This window comes from Oryctolagus cuniculus, chromosome 12, assembly GCF_051225735.1.
Source record: "Oryctolagus cuniculus isolate XC-2025 breed Fujian yellow rabbit chromosome 12, ASM5122573v1, whole genome shotgun sequence".
Taxonomy (NCBI): domain Eukaryota; kingdom Metazoa; phylum Chordata; class Mammalia; order Lagomorpha; family Leporidae; genus Oryctolagus; species Oryctolagus cuniculus.
Genome location: NC_142878.1, coordinates 115,689,161 through 115,707,175, shown reverse-complemented (window position 1 = coordinate 115,707,175; position 18,015 = coordinate 115,689,161). Strand labels below are relative to the sequence as shown.

The 18,015-nt window shown below is 42.6% G+C and overlaps 1 pseudogene; it reads right to left on the bottom strand.

Moving 5' to 3' along the window:
* Positions 1 to 1,722: 1,722 nt before the first annotated feature.
* On the bottom strand, positions 1,723 to 8,871 carry LOC138844826 (protein-L-histidine N-pros-methyltransferase CARNMT1 pseudogene; annotated as a pseudogene).
* Between the last annotated feature and the right edge of the window lie 9,144 nt (positions 8,872 to 18,015).

Genomic DNA, 18,015 nt, shown 5'->3' with positions numbered 1-18,015 from the left:
TTCCAAACTATGGCCTGGCCAGGACCTGACTCTCTTGAATATTTGAGATGTGAACACTCTGTTTGCTCTGCTCTCAATTCAGCTCACTGCTGTGCAACCAGGATGCAGCAGATGATGGTTCAAATACTTGGTATTTGCTACAATTTGTAGGACACAGAAGAAGTTTGAGCTCCTGGCTTTAGCCTGATTCTGAAATAAAACTTGATTTATGTTTTAAAGTAAGACTGCTAGGTTACAAGCACCTGAAAGCTTTTAGGCAAACAAGATAAGCAGGATTATAGTGGCAAGAACAGGTGAAGAGAATGCAGGACAGCTTGTAACCCCAGTGTTTCAGCCTGTGAGGAAGCAGGGGAGGGATCTCCATGCTAGGAAATCAATAGTCGGCTCTAACCGCCCCAGGTATGCTGACCTACCAAGCTGGAAATCTTGCAAGATTGTTAACCAAGTTTCGATGTTGGTGCATGCACTTCCTGAACCCATCACTTGACTGGATGAGTGAGGTTATTCATCACACAAATGAGTCTATGAAGCATCAGTCAACAAATGCAGGGCCATCCACGGTGAGTATGTGTCCCTAGAGAGACACACACACACACACATGTGTTGGCCTTCATTACTTGGCTGTGGTTTACTATACTAAACTGAATTCCAAAGACGCCCAGAAATGAGGACAGGCAGGAGCCCCCATTTCACTGCTGTGGGTCCTGAGGAGCTGCCTTTGGATGAACCTTTTATGCAAGTGAGAGTTGTTTGGAGATGGCTGCCCATGTCTACTCTGATACCTTCTTCCTGTATTTTGGGAAATGGGCCCTGGTTGGCCCAGTGATATTTTTGGTCGTCATGGGGTGAGGGAGGAGGGATTGAGGTAAGCTTGGGGGCTCAGGCTTCAGATACAGCTCTCACCCTAGAGTTTTACTCCTTCTGCTCACCCCTCAGGAACTCTTTTCTCTTTTGTCATTTGCCTTTTCAGTCTCATCATTTTCCTGACCCCTAGTATACCCCTTCTCTTGGCTCCATTTTTACCTCTTCTCCCTTTCCAGCCCCCTTCTTCATGCCTGACTACGCATATCAAGGATTATGGCTATGGATGCAGAAACCCTGCCTTAATCTTGATTTTATTTTTTATTTTCTGTGTGGTCATAGTATGATAGTTAATTTTACATAATGACTGGATTGGGCCACCGAGTGCCCATACCTTTGGCCTAACCTCATTCTTTCTGTGTCTACGTGGGTATTTCTGGCTTGGTTTAACATCTGAACAGCTACAGCGTACAAAGGAAATGGCCCTTCCTGGGGAGGCTTGAATAGAGCAAAAGGACAGAGCAGTCTGTAATCAAGAGGTCACACTCCTTCCTTCACTGTCTTAGATAATTGACGTCAGAATATTCTGGATAGTGTTCTAGATTTTGATGAATGACTCTCCTGGGTATCCAGATTGGGAAATGGGCACACACGAAGGTTTCTGCAGCAATATTCAATCTTTCCTTCATAGGACCTCTGCCTACACCTCTATTTGAATATGCTCTAGTCCTGGGTGTCTTCCACATACCACATTTGTTTCAATGCCTTTGGGAAGTGGCTCAGGTGCCAGTTTCAGGGGCTTTCAATGTCAGCCTCTGTCCCTCCCACATGCACACCTGCTGTGACATTGCAGATTTTTTCTGAAACTTTTGTCTGGAAAAATGATGAACAGTCTAGATGCATGCAGATTATGTACTTTCTTCATAGAACATTTGAGGGAACTAAGGGCAAGGGATAAAGTTTATTAATTTCAGAGCATCTTTCTAGTATAAACCTCAAAGAAAAGCACAAAAGTGTCCATTCCTTTCCTTGACACAACCTAGCAGAGATATTTTTCCAGACCAATCTTTCTAGTCTAGCACCATGTACCAGAATATTTGTTTTTGAAGGATCCCATATCTTGGAAAATTTAAAAAACATTTTTATAATGATTGGCTGGCAGCAGGAATCCCATCCTGCTTCGCCAGTTTCACTACAGTCTCACAAAGTGTCTCAGTATGGATTTTAACTTGCATGTGAAGTGTAGATGCTGGCGAAATCTTTCCATTCTTTCCGTATTCTTCATATCCTTTATTTCCAAACATATTTATAAAGTCGTTCACAATGGTCAGTAGCATGTCTTGATTAGGATCAGTGCAGTTTGAGATCTTGTCCAAGTTAAGATATTGAGGAAGCAGTTTCTGCTGATTAACTGGAAGTGATCAAAATTCTCTTTCTTTTTTTTAAACTTTTATTTAATGAATATAAATTTCCAAAGTACGATTTATGGATTACAATGGCTTCCCCCTCATACCGTCCCTCCCACCCACAACCCTCCCCTTTCCCACTCCCTCTCCCCTTTCATTCACATCAAGATTCATTTCGATTATCTTAATATACAGAAGATCAGCTTAGTATACATTAAGTAAGGATTTCAACAGTTGGCTCCCGCACAGAAACATAAAGTGAAAAATAATAGATGATTTTTTTAAATGATGATGAAATCAGATCAGACCTCTTGTCATGTTTAATCCCAGTGAGAGTCAAGTTGGGAGTTGATAATTTCTTTTTTTTTTTTTTTTACAGAGGATCAGTTTAGTATACATTAAGTAAAGATTTCAACAGTTTGCACCCCCATAGAAACACAAAGTGAACTATATTATTTGAGTACTCGTTATAGCATTAAATCTCAATGCACAGCACATTAAGGACAGAGATCCTACATGAGGAGTAAGTGCACAGTGACTCCTGTTGTTGACTTTACCAATTGACACTCCTGTCTATGGCATCAGTAATCTCCCTATGCTCCAGTCATGAGTTGCCAAGGCTATGGAAGCCCTCTGAGTTCTCCGATTCTTATCTTGTTTAGAAAAGGTCATAGTCAAAGTGGAGGTTCTCTCCTCCCTTCAGAGAAAGGTACCTCCTTCTTTGAAGACCTGTTCTTTCCACTGGGATCTCACTCACAGAGATCTTTTGCCAGAGTGTCTTGGCTTTCCATGCCTGAAATACTCTCATGGGCTTTTCAGCCAGATCTGAATGCCTTTAGGGCTGATTCTGAGGCCAGAGTGCTATTTAGGACATCTGCCATTCTATGAGTCTGCTGAGTATCTCACTTCCCATGTTGGATCACTCTCCCCTTTATTTATTCTATCGGTTAGTGTTAGCAGGTACTAGACTTGTTTATGTGCTCCCTTTGACTCTTAGTCCTTTCATTATGATCAATTGTGAACTGAAATTGATCACTTGGACTAGTGAGATGCATTGGTACATGCCACCTTGATGGGATTGAATTGGAATCCCCTGGTATGTTTCTAACTCTACCATTTGGGGCAAGTCAGCTTGAGCATGTCCCAAATTATACATCTCTTCCCTCTCTTATTCCCACTCTTATGTTTAACAGGGATCACATTTCAGTTAATTTTCAACACTTAAGAATAACTGTGTATTAATTACAGAATTAAACCAGTCATATTAAGTAGAACAGGCAAAAAAACTACTAAGAGGGATAATGTATTAAGTTGTTCATTAACAGTCAGGGCAATGCTGATCAAGTCACCATTTCCCATAGTGTCCATTTCACTTCAACAGGTTTCCTTTTTGGTGTTCAGTCAGTTGTCACCGATCAGGGAGAACATATGGTATTTGTCCCTTTGGGACTGGCTTATTTCACTCAGCATGATGTGTTCCAGATTCCTCCATTTTGTTGCAAATGACTGGATTTCGTTGTTTCTTACTGCGGTATAGTATTCTAAAGAGTACATATCCCATAATTTCTTTATCCAGTCTATCGTTGATGGGCATTTAGGTTGGTTCCAGGTTTTAGCTATTGTGAATTGAGCTGCAATAAACATTAGGGTGCAGACCGCTTTTTTGTTTGCCAATTTAAATTCCTTTGGGTAAATTCCCAGGAGTGGGATGGCTGGGTCGAACGGTAGGGTTATCTTCAGGTTTCTGAGGAATCTCCAGACTGACTTCCATAGTGGCTTGACCAGTTTGCATTCCCACCAACAGTGGGTTAGTGTCCCTTTTTCCCCGCATCCTTGCCAGCATCTGTTGTTGGTAGATTTCTGCATGTGAGCCATTCTAACTGGGGTGAGGTGAAACCTCATTGTAGTTTTGATTTGCATTTCCCTGATTGCTAGTGACCTTGAACATTTTTTCATGTGCCTGTTGGACATTTGGATTTCCTCTTTTGAAAAATGTCTATTGAGGTCCTTGGCCCATCTCTTAAGTGGGTTGTTGGTTTTGTTGTTGTGGACTTTCTTGATCTCTTTGTAGATTCTGGTTATTAAGACTTTATCTGTTGCATAGTTTGCAAATATTTTTTCCCATTCTGTCGGTTGTCTGTTCACTCTCCTGTTTCTTTTGCAGTACAGAAACTTCTCAATTTGATGCAATCCCAATAGTTGATTTTGGCTTTGACTGCCTGTGCCTCCCAGGTCTTTTCCAGAAATTCTTTGCCTGTGCCAATATCTTGAAGGGTTTCTCCAATGTTCTCTAGTAACTTGATGGTGTCAGGTCGTAGATTTAGGTCTTTAATCCATGTTGAGTGGATTTTTGTGTAAGGTGTAAGGTAGGGGTCTTGCCTCATGCTTCTGCACGTGGAAATCCAATTATCCCAGCACCATTTATTGAATAGACTGTCCTTGCTCCAGGAATTAGTTTTAGATCCTTGATCAAATATAAGTTGGCTGTAGATGTTTGGGTTGATTTCTGGTGTTTCAGTTCTGTTCCATTGGTCTATCCATCTGTTTCTGTACCAGTACCATGCTGTTTTGATTACAACTGCCCTGTAGTATGTCCTGAAATCTGGTATTGTGATGCCTCCGGCTTTGTTTTTGTTGTACAAGATTGCTTTAGCTATTCGAGGTCTCTTGTGCCTCCCTATAAATTTCAGCACCATTTTTTCCAGATCTTAGAAGAATGTCTTTGGTATCTTGATTGGTATTGCATTGAATCTATAAATTGCTTTTGGGAGAATGGACATTTTGATGATATTGATTCTTCCAATCCATGAGCATGGAAGATTTTTCCATTTCTTGGTATCCTCTTCTATTTCTTTCTTTAAGGTTTTGTAATTTTCATCGTAGAGATCTTTAACGTCCTTGGTTAAGTTTATTCCAAGGTATTTGATTGTTTTTGTAGCTATTGTGAATGGGATTGATCTTAGCAGTTCTTTCTCAGTCATGGCATTGCTTGTGTATACAAAGGCTGTTGATTTTTGTGCATTGATTTTATACCCTGCTACTTTGCCAAAATCTTCTATGAGTTCCAATAGTCTCTTAGTAGAGTTCTTTGGATCCCCTAAATAAAGAATCATGTCATCTGCAAAGAGGGATAGTTTGAGTTCTTCCTTCCCAATTTGTATCCCTTTAATTTCTTTTTCTTGCCTAATAGCTCTGGCTAGAACCTCCAGAACTATATTGAATAGCAGTGGTGAGAGTGGACATCCCTGTCTGGTACCAGATCTCAGTGGAAATGCTTCCAACTTTTCCCCATTCAATAGGATGTTGGCTGTGGGTTTTTCATAGATTGCTTTGATTGTATTGAGGAATGTTCCTTCCAAACCCAGTTTGCTTAGAGTTTACATCATGAACGGGTGTTGTATTTTATCAAATGCTTTTTCGGCATCTATTGAGATAATCATATGGTTGTTCTTCTGCAGTCTGTTAATGTGGTGAATCACATTGATTGTCTTGCGCACATTAAACCATCCCTTCATACCAGGGATAAATCCCACTTGGTCTAGGTGGATGATCTTTCTGATGTGTTGTTGCATTCTATTGGCGAGAATTTTATTGAGGATTTTTGAACTATGTTCATCATGGATATTGGTCTGTAATTCTCTTTCAGTGCTGCATCTTTTTCCGGCTTAGGAATTAAGGTGATGCTGGCTTCATAGACAGAATTTGGGAGGATTCCCTCTTCTTCGATTGTTCTGAATAGTTTGAGAAGAATTGGAGTCAGTTCTTCTTTAAATGTCTGGTAGCAAAATTCTCTTTCTATTCAATGTGCCAACTCTTACATTCTGGGGCCATAGTGGCTGAGAGCATTCGTGATCTTCTAGAAGTGCTAGTGCTCCAGTCTCTCCTTTTCCTCCTCCATGCTGCTCAAGGCAGCAGAGGACATCGCCATGGCCGAGCCCCAGTGCAGGGTGGAGAACAGTGTTCCACCGCACCACTTCCAGCACAGCTGCCACTGCTGTCTGACCAGCAGCCTTTGGCAGCTGAGTGGCGGGAAGCTGTGCTAAACTCCTCTGCTGCATCCCTGCCATCATCCTTGGCTTGGTGGCAGCTGCTCCGTCCTCATCTTGATGGTGCAACATGAACCTGCTGCAAACTCAGTGCACATTTCACTCCCTGCTCTCCTCAGTGCTGCCTCCGTGCTGGAATCCCTGAGGTGCTGAGGGATCCTTGGCATTCCCCACAGGGTTAAAGGGCTATGCAAGGCCTTAGTAAGAGTTGGCCCAAGGCACAGTGACAGGATTTGTTCACGTACTACCAAGAAATATTTCCAAGGTCCTGTACTCTGATGTGTCATGGGCACAATTCCTGGGGCCCATGGCAATGGAGATCTTCCCACGGCTGCAGGGGCTCTTGGATGCCACTCCAAGGCTCCCCAAGATATGGCTCGGACACCCAGCGTAAGCCTGGTGGGTCATCTCTGGGCATCAAGCTCAGCAAAGCAGAGCTGCTTCCATTCATACTCTCCCATTGCTCCCTGGACCAAAGCAGATGGGTCTAAGGAAGACGGGACAGGGCTGGGCCCAGGCACCTGAAGCCATCCTTCCTAGTCTTTGTGATCTGACTGGAGCTTAGCTGTCTGACCCTGCCCACTCCCTTCACTTTTGCTTTCTTGTCTGCCAGTTGCAAACTCTATTCCTGCCCTTACAGGAAAGAGAAGCTGTGCTCTAGCTTCTTCTGCAAGTAGATGCAGGACCTTGCAGTGGGCCTCAGTGAGATGCATGTGCCTAACCTCCTGTGAGCACACTTGTCTTTAGACAAACATCCTGTCATCCAGTGCTCCCAAACATGAGTATTTCCTTCTCCCTGCTTGCCTTCTTCTGGCTTTGATTCATTACCTTCCTGCCCTTGAGTTCTCATTTTTGTTCTCCTAAAACAATGCCCTGGTCCCCTTTACCTCATTCCACCTCTGACTATGTAGACATGTCTCAGCACTCCAGACTTAATGGATTAGAATTCACTTGCTCTATCAAGCATTTAACACAATCATAACTAGGGTGCTGTGTTGTGGAGCAGCAGTCTGAGCAGCTGCTTGCAAAATCAGCACCCATAAGGTCATGAATGTTAGTACCTGTAACCCCACTTCCTATCTAGCTCCCTTGGATAATGCCTGGCAAGAAAGCAGAAAATTGTCCCATTCCTTGGGTGCATGCCTCCCATGTAGGAGACCCAGATGGAGCTCCATGTCCTGGCTGTGGCTCGGCCCAACCACTGCTGCGGTGGCCATTTGGACAATGAACCAGAGGATAAAAGATATCTGTCTGTCTCTCAAGCTCTCTCCCTGTCTTCTTTCCCTGTTACTTTGCTTTTCAAATGCTAACAAAAAATGTACATCTCTAAAGTTATTCACCACTAGTCTAAGCTCATGCAAAACAGGAACCCTGTTTTATTAACCACAGCATCTGTAGTGCCAGGGACATCTCTGTCCTTTCAAAAACATGTACAAATGAGAGACTTTTTTAAATATTTATTTACTTGAAAGAGTTACACAGAGAGAAGAGAGGTAGAGAGAGAGAGCGAGCTCTTACATCTGCTGGTCCACTCTCTAGTTGGCTGCAATGGCTGGAGCTGGGCCAATCTGGAGCCAGGAGTCAGGAGCTTCTTCCAGGTCTCCCATGTGGGTGCAGGGGCCCAAGGACTTGGGCCATCTTCTACTGCTTTCAGGCCATAGCAGAGAGCTGGATCAGAAGAGGAGCAGCTAGGGCTCAAACCAGTGCCCCTATGGGATACTGGCACTGCAGGGTTTGCCTTTACTTACTATGCCACAGCACTGGCCCCAAGACACATTGTTTGTAAACTTGGGTCATTGTCTGTCCCAGACTGCAGAAAATGTAGCAATAAGGACTGTGTCATACACATACCTGATAGGATGCATTCAGCCTCCCAGCCTACATTTGTGGTCTGCCTTGTTATGCTGTCCTTAGTATGCACCATCTGATAATCCCGTCAGATTCTCAAGTCCGTGTATTGAGTTTACAGAGTCTAGATTGTGCCTACTATTTCTGAGCCTCTTTCTGGAAGGGGGGGTATGAACTGGAGTATGCACAAGGAAATAAAATTATAGCTTGTTCTTATACCTTCGTACTCTGAGGCCTATATTTTGTTTTTTATTATCTTCCCTCTTCAGTCTCTGGAGAAGCTCAATGCAGGGGACAGAGAAGTGCTTCCTGACTCTGAATAGGAGGCAGATTTGAACTTGAGCATGGCTTAATCAAGTGAGCAATGTGAAACCTTCTCAAACTGAAAAGGAAAACAAGGCATCTGCTAAAGGCATCCTCACAAAATGCATATAAACTACACTTGTTACTTTTGCATGTTGATTCATGTATATGTGTTCATTTAAATGGTGTAGCAGGTAGCCCACATTCTCAGATTTCCCTCCAGTCTCTCCTCACCTGAGGAAGAGGCCAACGGTGGGGATCATGAGAGCAGTTGTGTCCAGCAAGCCATTATCACTGACCCAATATTGCACCCCACTTCTCATGTGCAGGGAAATTGGGAAACTTGTCTTTCTTATTCCCTGGAGGTCTGTCCAGCTTGAAGTCACCTCCTTGTAAAATCTCAGAATGAGCTGTGGAGGGCATGCCAAGGCAGCAACACAGATCTGTCTCCCAGAGAGTCTACTCATGGTGGATGGGCCTGAGAAGCTTCTGTTTGCATGGTTTGGGATAGTACCAAGGAGATCTGTGGATGGAGACATTTTAGCAGGGTCCTCATGCTGTCTCTGGTTGACTTGAGCAGAGGGAAGTAAAGGTTGGGGATAGAAGCAGAAGGTGTAGAATATTGCATGACATGTTTAAGCCATTCTGAATTGTGGAGAGCCATCCTCCAAGATTCCGGGCCCACAGGCACCTCATCTCTCTCTTGCTTCAGTCTCCTCATGGTTCTGGGATGGACAGGAGAAAAACAACTCACTTTGCTCTTAGCAGATTACCCTCTTCATGAACTAGCTATGTACTGCAAAAGGAGAGGGGGATGAAGAAAATGGATTAAAATATTTTGACACAAAAGGATCCATAGTATCACATCATGATACCAAGAACAACATCCCACATTGTCTGCTTCCACTGATTATTTTTTAAAGATTTATTAATTTAAAAGGGACCATGACAGAGACAAAGGAACACACACACATGGGGGGGTGGGGTATAAAGGGAGGGACAGGGAGGCAGGGAGGGGGAGAGAGAGTAAGGGAGGAAATGAGGGAAGTCTTCAACCCACAGGTTCAACCAGCGCTGGGCAGGTAGAATCCAGAAATCAGGAATTCCATGGGGATCTCCCAGGTGGGAGCCAGGGACTCAAGTCCTTGAACCATGGTCTGCTGCCTCCCAGGGATGTTAACATGGAGTTGGCTTGGAAAGAGCATCTGGGACTTGGTCTGCCATTCTGATGTCAGGTGAGCAGCAGAAGCCTAACTTGCTATGCCACAACACCCACTCTGATTTTTCTTTGTAAAGCTTTATTTGAAAGAGATTGATTGATTGATTCAGAGACAAAGAGAAGATCTTCCATCTGTTGGTGCCTTCCCCAAATGACTGCAGTGATTGGGGCTAGGCCTATCTGATGACAGATTCTTTTTTTTAATTTTTATTTTTATTATTTTTTTGACGGGCAGAGTGGACAGTGAGAGACAGAGAGAAAGGCCTTCCTTTTTGCCATTGGTTCACCCTCCAATGGCCGCCGTGGCCAGCGCGCTGCGGCTGGCACATCGCGCTGATCTGAAGCCAGGAGCCAGGTGCTTCTCTTGGTCTCCCATGTGGGTGCAGGGCCCAAGCACTTGGGCCATCCTGGCAGGAGATTCTTGTGTGTCTCCTACAAGGGTTCAAGGACCTAAATACTTGAGCATTCTCTGGCTTGCCCAGGTCCATTGTGGAGCTGGATTGGAAGTGGAGCAGCTGGAACTTGAAATGCCAAGTGGCAACATTATGCTACAGCACCAATCCCATCAATGATTTCTTTTTTTCCCAAAGACTTTCATTTAGGGAATACAAACTTCATGCATTTCATAAGTACGGCTTTAGGAATATAGTGATTGTTCCCACCATACCCACCCTCCCACCCACTCTCTCATCCCACCTCCTGCTCCCTGACCCATTCCCAGTCCCATTTTCCACTAAGGTCCATTTTCAATTAACTTTATACACAGAAGACCAGCTCTTTACTAAGTTAAGAGTTTCACAGTTTGCACCAAACAAACTGTTCCTCAACAGTTGAGACAAGGACTGTTCAAAGTCCTTTCATCTTGAAGTTAATTTCACTTAATTTTTTTAGAAACTTGATTAAATTTAAAGAAGCACTGAAGAATGATACATCTTTTTGTGAGCACCTAGACATAATTATAATTCAACTCTTAGAGGTACTGCATGAGAAGTTAGTGCACAGTGACCCCTGTGTTAATTTAATAGTTGAAACTCTTATGTGTAATGTCAATGACCACCCAAGGCTCTTGACATGAGCTCCCTAGGCTATGGAAGCTTTTTGAATCCACAAACTCTATCAGTATTTAGACAAGGCCATAAGTAAAATGGAAGTCCTCTCTTGCCTTCAGAGAAAAGTACCTCCTTCTTTGATGACCACTTCTTTCCACTGAGGTCTCGCCCACCAAGGTCCTTCTTGTCAGACATTTTTTGCAGTGTCTGGCTTTCCATGCCTGAAATGTTCTCATGGACTTTTCAGACAGACCAGGAAGACTTAAAGGGCTGATTCTGAGGTCAGAGTGCTACTTAAAGGGATTGTCTATCATAATCTACTCAGATTCTGAGTCTGCTGTGTGAACTGCTAATCATGTTGGAACATCCATTCCTTTTTAATTCTATTACCAGACCCTTAATCCTATCCATATGATCAACTTAACACTGAAGATGATATATTTACCAACAGTTTAATGGTATTTGAGGTCCCATGGCAAGTATTTAAACTGTAAGTAAGTCCATAGGAAAGTATGCAGAACTATACAGGTTTAGAGTTAGAAACTCCACATGCTTCATAATTACAACTTTAGAAACATGGTGATTCTTCCCACTGTGCCCACCTCATGCCCATACTCCCACCCCTCTTCCTCCTCCTCTTATTCCTACTCTTTTTACTGAGATCTATTTTCAGTTGACTATATACACATATGTTAAACTCTGTTAAGAGTTTGACAAATAGTATTTTTTAAAAAAAAACTCCGTTCCTCAACAATCAAGACAAGGACTGTTAGTCATTGCCTCTCTTCTACAGATTTCTTTTTAGGTGTTCTATTAGTTATCACAGATCAGGGAGAACATATGGAGTTATCCCTTTGGAACTGGCTTATTTCAGTAAGTATGATGTTTTCCACATTCATTCATTTTGTTGCAAATGATCAGATTTCATTTTTATAACCACTGTGTAGTATTCCATGGTGTACATATCCCATAATTTCTTTATCCAGTCTTCAGTTGATGGGCATTTGAGTTGCTTCCATGACTTAGCTAGTGTAAACTGAGCTGCAATAAATATGGGGGGGGTGCAGATAACTCTTTCATGTGCTGTTTTCATTTCCCTTGGGTAAATCCCCAGGAATGGATGGCTGGGACATATGGTACATCTATATTCAGATTTCTGAGCTATCTCCATACTGTCCTCCACAGTGGTTTTATCAGTTTACATTCTCACCAACAGTAGGTTAGGGTACCTTTATCCTCACATCCTTCCCAGCATTTGTTGATTTCTGTATGGAAGCCATTCTTACTGGGGTGAGGTGAAACCTCATTGTGGTTTTTATTTGCATTTCTCTGGTGGCTAGTGATCCTGAGCCTTTTTTTCTGTGTCTGTTGGCCATTTGGATTTCCTCTTTTGAAAAATGTCTAGGTCCTTTGCCCATTTCTTCATTAGGTTGTTTGCTCTGTTGTGGAGCTTCTTGATCTTTCTGTATATTCTGGTTATTAAACCTTTATAGATTGTATAGTTTGCAAATAATTTCTCCCATGCAGTCATTTGCCTCTTCAAATAGCTGAATGTTTCTTTTGCACTGCACAACTTCTCAATTTAATATAATCCAATTTGTTAATTTAGCTATGATTGCTTGTGCCTCTGGGGTCTTTTCCAAGAATTGTTTGCCTGTTCCAAAGTGTTATAGGATTTCCCCAATGTTCTCTAATAATTTGATGGTATCAGGTCACAGATTTAAGTCCTTAATCTATGATGAGTGCATGGTTAAGATGTAAGGTAGGGGTCCTGCTTCATACTTCTGAATATGGAAATCCAATTTTCCTAACACCATTTGTTGGAGAGATTGTCCTTGCTCCAGGGATTGGTTTTAGATCCTGGGTCAAATATAAGTTGGTTGTAGATGCTTGAAATGAATTCTGGCAATTCTACTCTGTTCCATTGGTCTATCCATCTGTTTTTGTACCAGAACCAGGCTATTTTGTTTACAACTGCCTTGTAGTATGTCTTGATCTGGTATTGTGATGCCGTCAGCTTTCTTTGTATAATATTGCTTTAGCTATTTGAGGTCTCCAGTGTTTCCATATGAAGTTCAGCATCATTTTTTATCCTTGGTATTTGATAGGAATTGCATTGAAGCTGTAAATTGTCTTTGGAAGAATGGACATTTTGATGATTCTTCTAATCCATGAACATTGCAGATTTTTCCATTTTTGGTATCTTCTATTTCTTTAATAATTTGTGATTCTCATAGAGATCCTTGACATCCTTGGTTAAATTTATTCCAAGGTATGATTTTTTTGCAGCTATTATGAATGGAATTGATCTTAAAAGTTCTTTCTCAGCCATGGCTTTGTGTATTCAAAGGCTGTTGATTTTTCTGAATTGACTTTATATCCTGCTACTTTACCAAATTTTTCTATGAGGTCCAATAGTCTTTTAGTGGAGTCTTTTGGATTCTCTATATAGAATAATGTCTTGTGCAAATAGGAGTAATTTGACTTCCTTCTTCCCATTTTGTATCCCTTTGACTTATTTTTCTTGCATAATGGCTCTGGCTAAAACTTCCATGAATGTTTTAAATAGAAATGTTGAGAGTGGGCATCCTTGTCTGGTTCCATATCTCAGTGGGAATGGTTCCAACTTTTCTCATTCAATAGGATGCTGGCTGTGGGTTTGCATAAATTGCCTTGATTGTATTGAGGAATGTTGATTCTTTACCCAATTTTCTTAGAGTATTCATCATGAAAGGGTGTTGTATTTTATCCAATGGCTTCTCTGCAGCTATTGAGATAATCACATGGTTTTTGTTATTCAGGCTGATAATGTGATGTTTGACATTGTTTGCTTTGTGAATGTTGACCTATTCCTGCATACCAGGGATAAATCCCACTTGGTCCAGCTGAGTGATCTTTCTGATGTGTTGTTGGATTCAATTGGCTAGAACTTTTTTGAGGATTTTTGTGTCTATGTTCATCAGGGAAATTGGTCTGTAGTTCTTTTTCTGTTGCATCTTTTTCAGGTTTATGAATTAAGGTGATGCTCGCTTCACAGAATGAATTTGGGAGGATTCTCTCCCTTTAAATAGTTTTTGAATAGCTTGAGAAGGATTGGACCTTCTTCAAATTCCTGTTAGAATTCAGCAGTAAAGCCATCCAGTCGTGGGCTATTCTTTGTTGGAAGGGTCTTTATTACTGATTCAGTTTCTGTCTTGGTAGTGATTTCTTGATGTTGTTTTACTGTGTGGCACTTTATGTGTCTCTACTTTTGTTTTTTTCTGCTAGTTTTTGTTGGATTTAGGTTCTTTTTTGCTTGTTCTTAACTATGTACATTGAATTGAGTTCAGATATTTGTTTTTATTGTAGTTGCTTATAGGTATAAATTTTCTTCTAGGCCCTGATTTCACAGGTGATTGTATTTTGTTCTCATTGCAATTAAAATTCTAAGTGTTTTGCAACCTCTTTTTGACATCTTTGTTAACCTACTGTGTGTATGTGTGTGTGTGCACTTCCATACCTGTGGCAAGCAAGATGTATTTAAGTCAGGATGCTCTTTCCACAGAGATCAGAAGGGGCCTTCAAGAGAGGAAAAAATTCTGGAAATGACAGACGGGGTCCTTTAAATACAATTGAGTTGAGGTACAGGATTTCAGGTAACAGATGGTAAGGGCCCAACTCAACAGAAGCCTGGAAATGCAGTCCCCTATAGACTGCTCATGATAAAATACAAAAGTCCTCAGAAGTGTATGATAGTAAACTTATTTATATTCTCATGATAAAGCTAGAGACCCAGAAGCATGGAATTGGCACTTTTGTCTTGCTAAAGGCAGCTTCTCAGCAGAATAATGCATCTTGTCCATGCTTAAAGGGACATCCTCTTTCCCCATTTCAGTGGGGAACTGACCTAACTGCCTGTTCTTTCAAATACCTCCTCACATTACCACCCCTCCCCCAGAAGAATGGACCCTAACAGCAGTGTTAGGGATATGGGGACTGCTACCATACTGATGGCTTCATGCTAAAATGGGACATCCTTAAGGGACAGAAGGGCATCCTTCTGAGTGTTGATCTAAGGTCCCCACTAGAAAGCAGATTGCCTCAGGGGTGTCATCTGGAGCACTTCCTACTGTTTGATTCTGGTTGTTTAGTCCTGGGTAAAACAAAGCATGTAAGGGAATTACTATCTCTCCCCTACTTCATGTTGACGTTCTGAATTGCTCCCAATTGAGAATGTCAACATTTGTGAATTCCAGGAATCTACCTAGAAGCATCAAGGTCAAAGACTAAGTGTTAGAGGGCCGGCGCCGCGGCTCACTAGGCTAATCCTCCGCCTAGCGGCGCCGGCACACCGGGTTCTAGTCCCGGTCTGGGCGCCAGATTCTGTCCTGGTTGCCCCTCTTCCAGGCCAGCCCTCTGCTGTGGCCAGGGAGTGCAGTGGAGGATGGCCCAAGTGCTTGGGCCCTGCACCCCATGGGAGTCCAGGATAAGTACCTGGCTCCTGCCATCCGATCAGTGCGGTGCGCCGGCCGCAGTGCGCTAGCTGCGGCGGCCATTGGAGGGTGAACCAACGGCAAAAGAAGACCTTTCTCTCTGTCTCTCTCTCTCTCACTATCCACTCTGCCTGTTAAAAAAAAAAAAAAGACTAAGTGTTAGAGCTGAAGACATACTCTGATGTGGGATGGGGGTGTGCTCATTGGCATCTTATGGAGATGGGCAGATTTGTTTCCCAAATCTTTTTTTTTTTTTATCTCAATTTGGATGTCTTTGAGGTTTATTCTGCCATGGATTTCTTGTGCATCTTGGAGGTATAGGCTCAAGCTTTTCCTCAGATAGTGTTTATGTCATGTCATTATTGTTTCTGCTTTTTTTTTTTTTTTTTGACAGGCAGAGTTAGAGACAGAGAGAAAGGTCTTCCTTCCATTGGTTCACCCCTCAAATGGCTGCTATGGCCAGTGCACTGCACTGATTCGAAGCCAGGAGCCAGGTGCTTCCTCCTGGTCTCCCATGCAGGTTCAGGGCCCAAGCACTTGGGCCATCCTCCACTGCCATCCCAGGCCACAGCAGAGAGCTGGACTGGAAGAGGAGCAACCAGGACAGAATCTAGTGCCCCAACTGGGACTAGAACCGGGGTGCTGGCACCGCAGGTGGAGGATTAGCCTAGTGAGCTGTGGCACCGGCCTGTTTCTGCTTCTTAAAGTCTCCTTTTCTTATGCAGCTTATCTTGTACAAGTCATGGTATATTTGATACAGTTTCACTGTTTTTAAACTCTGTTCTTCATTATTTTTCCTCTGTTCCTTGCACTGGGACATCTCAATTATCTGGCATTCAGGCTCACTATTCTTCATCACACTCAAATCAACTTTTAAGCATTTATTGTGATTTTTTTTCATTGCAGCTATGTTTGCAGCTCTATAAATTGTTTGCTTCCTGTTTAAAATTTGCTTCTTTGAAGACATTCTCATTTTGTTCATGTGTGGTTTTCCCAATTTGCTCATTTGCTCTAGATCTTTATGATTTGATTTTTTTGCACAAAATAAAATTGACTTGTTTTTGTCCTTGTAGAATATTTCTATGTTTTCATTTTCTTCTTGCAAGAGAGACTTGCTTTCATGTTTCTTTGTATGGCACACAATTTCTTATCCAAGACATACAGCTCTTGTCATCTCTGCCCCAACCCCACCTCAGGTTCATTGTTCCCGTTTTTTGTGTGGCCTATGTGTTCATTTTCTTCTATCATCTCTTTTGGAATGTCTGTCTTATGTTTTCTGTGTCTACTGAAGTGTTCAGTTTCTGTTCCTAAAATTCTTTAAGTCAAAGGAAACTGAGGAAAAGAAAATCCTTTTTCAGTCCTGCAGATTGACTCCATGTTGCTCCACTCCACTCCACTCCAAGTGCTTTTCAGCAACTTGTCCTCTGTGCCACACTCAACACCTCCTGTGTGCATCCTGCACATCAGCCAGAGCTGAAATCTTGGGACACTTCTCTCATCTCCTGTGCACACAGCCCACCTCGCGGATGTGATGATGTCCATGATTACAAGGCATACACAAGAAGTTTAAATGTCCTGTTATCCCAAGTAGCTCCTGACCCGTCCCCTCACTTACCCCTCTTCAGAGTATCTGTGGCTCATCCCATCTGATCTCTGGTCCCTCGGCCTTCTGGGGCCAATGCTTGTGCCTTTATGGACTTTCTGCAAATGTTGCCTGAGAAGCTATCACATCCTTGGAAAGGCTTCAAGCTGGGCACACCAGAGGCAAGCAGCCTCCGTGCCACACCTCAGAGACCTTCTCACAGTCCAGTGGAGAAGCGTGGTCTTTGAGACTGATGTCAGCATTGCCCCTTCTGGTCTCGGAAGCTTGCATCAGGAGTTTGTATTGCTGCCATTAGCACTGCTGCTCACCTGAGAATGGAACATGGGGCAGGGATTTAAACTGCAGCAGCGCTTTCTTAAAGCTGCAGCTTTCTGTGTGAACCCTTCCCCTGACTGCTGTAAGGTGGTAAATCCATCCCAGGTTCCGGAAACTTGATTCCTGTGGATTTTCTAGGTTTTGTTGCTGCTGGGGCACAATGGAGCACTAGATCTCCCTGCTTGGGAATTTTTAGTGATGTTACCATGAATGTACTTTTGATTACGAAACTGGGTCTAACACGTGTGGCTGAGGTCATTCAGATGAGTGCAATCTGATGTCTGTTTTCACCCAAAGACTCCTTAACCCCTAGAAATGCATCATTAGTAAAAGATGGGCGTTCCGCAATGAGAATGCCTGGCCAGGTGACCCAGAGGCTCTGTGGCTATTGGGCAAAACATTTTTGTTTAGAAAACAAACTATTTTGAGAAGATCAGCCTGTCAGATGAATTCAGGCCTTCCATTCCAAAAATTCTATCACTCTATTTCCAAAGTCTTCTCGGAATTTCCAAAGCATGTTAAACTGAATTGCATTTCTCCTCAGACACAAATTCATGTTGAAGCTCAACTTCCCAGGATTTCAAATGCAAAGATATTAGGCATTAGTAGAGCCGTTGAATTAAAATGAGATCATTCAGGTGGGCCATAATCCAGCTGGAGTGTCCATTGAAGAAGGGAATATTAGGACATACACAGAATCAGCAGGGAGCTTTGTGCACTGACGGCAAGCCAGGTGAGGACAGTGTGAGGAGGCAGCCATCTGCAAACCAGGAGAGAGGCCAGAAGACATGATAGTAGCCCTTAGTGTGCTCTCTGTAACCCTTCCTCCAGAACTGTAAGGAATAACCTCTTCTTTTACTTCATTATCTGTGGAATTCTGTGAGTTCCCTAGAAAATTCATAAGGGCATTTCCTCTATCAACATGTTTCCCATTTGGTCTAAAACATTCACAA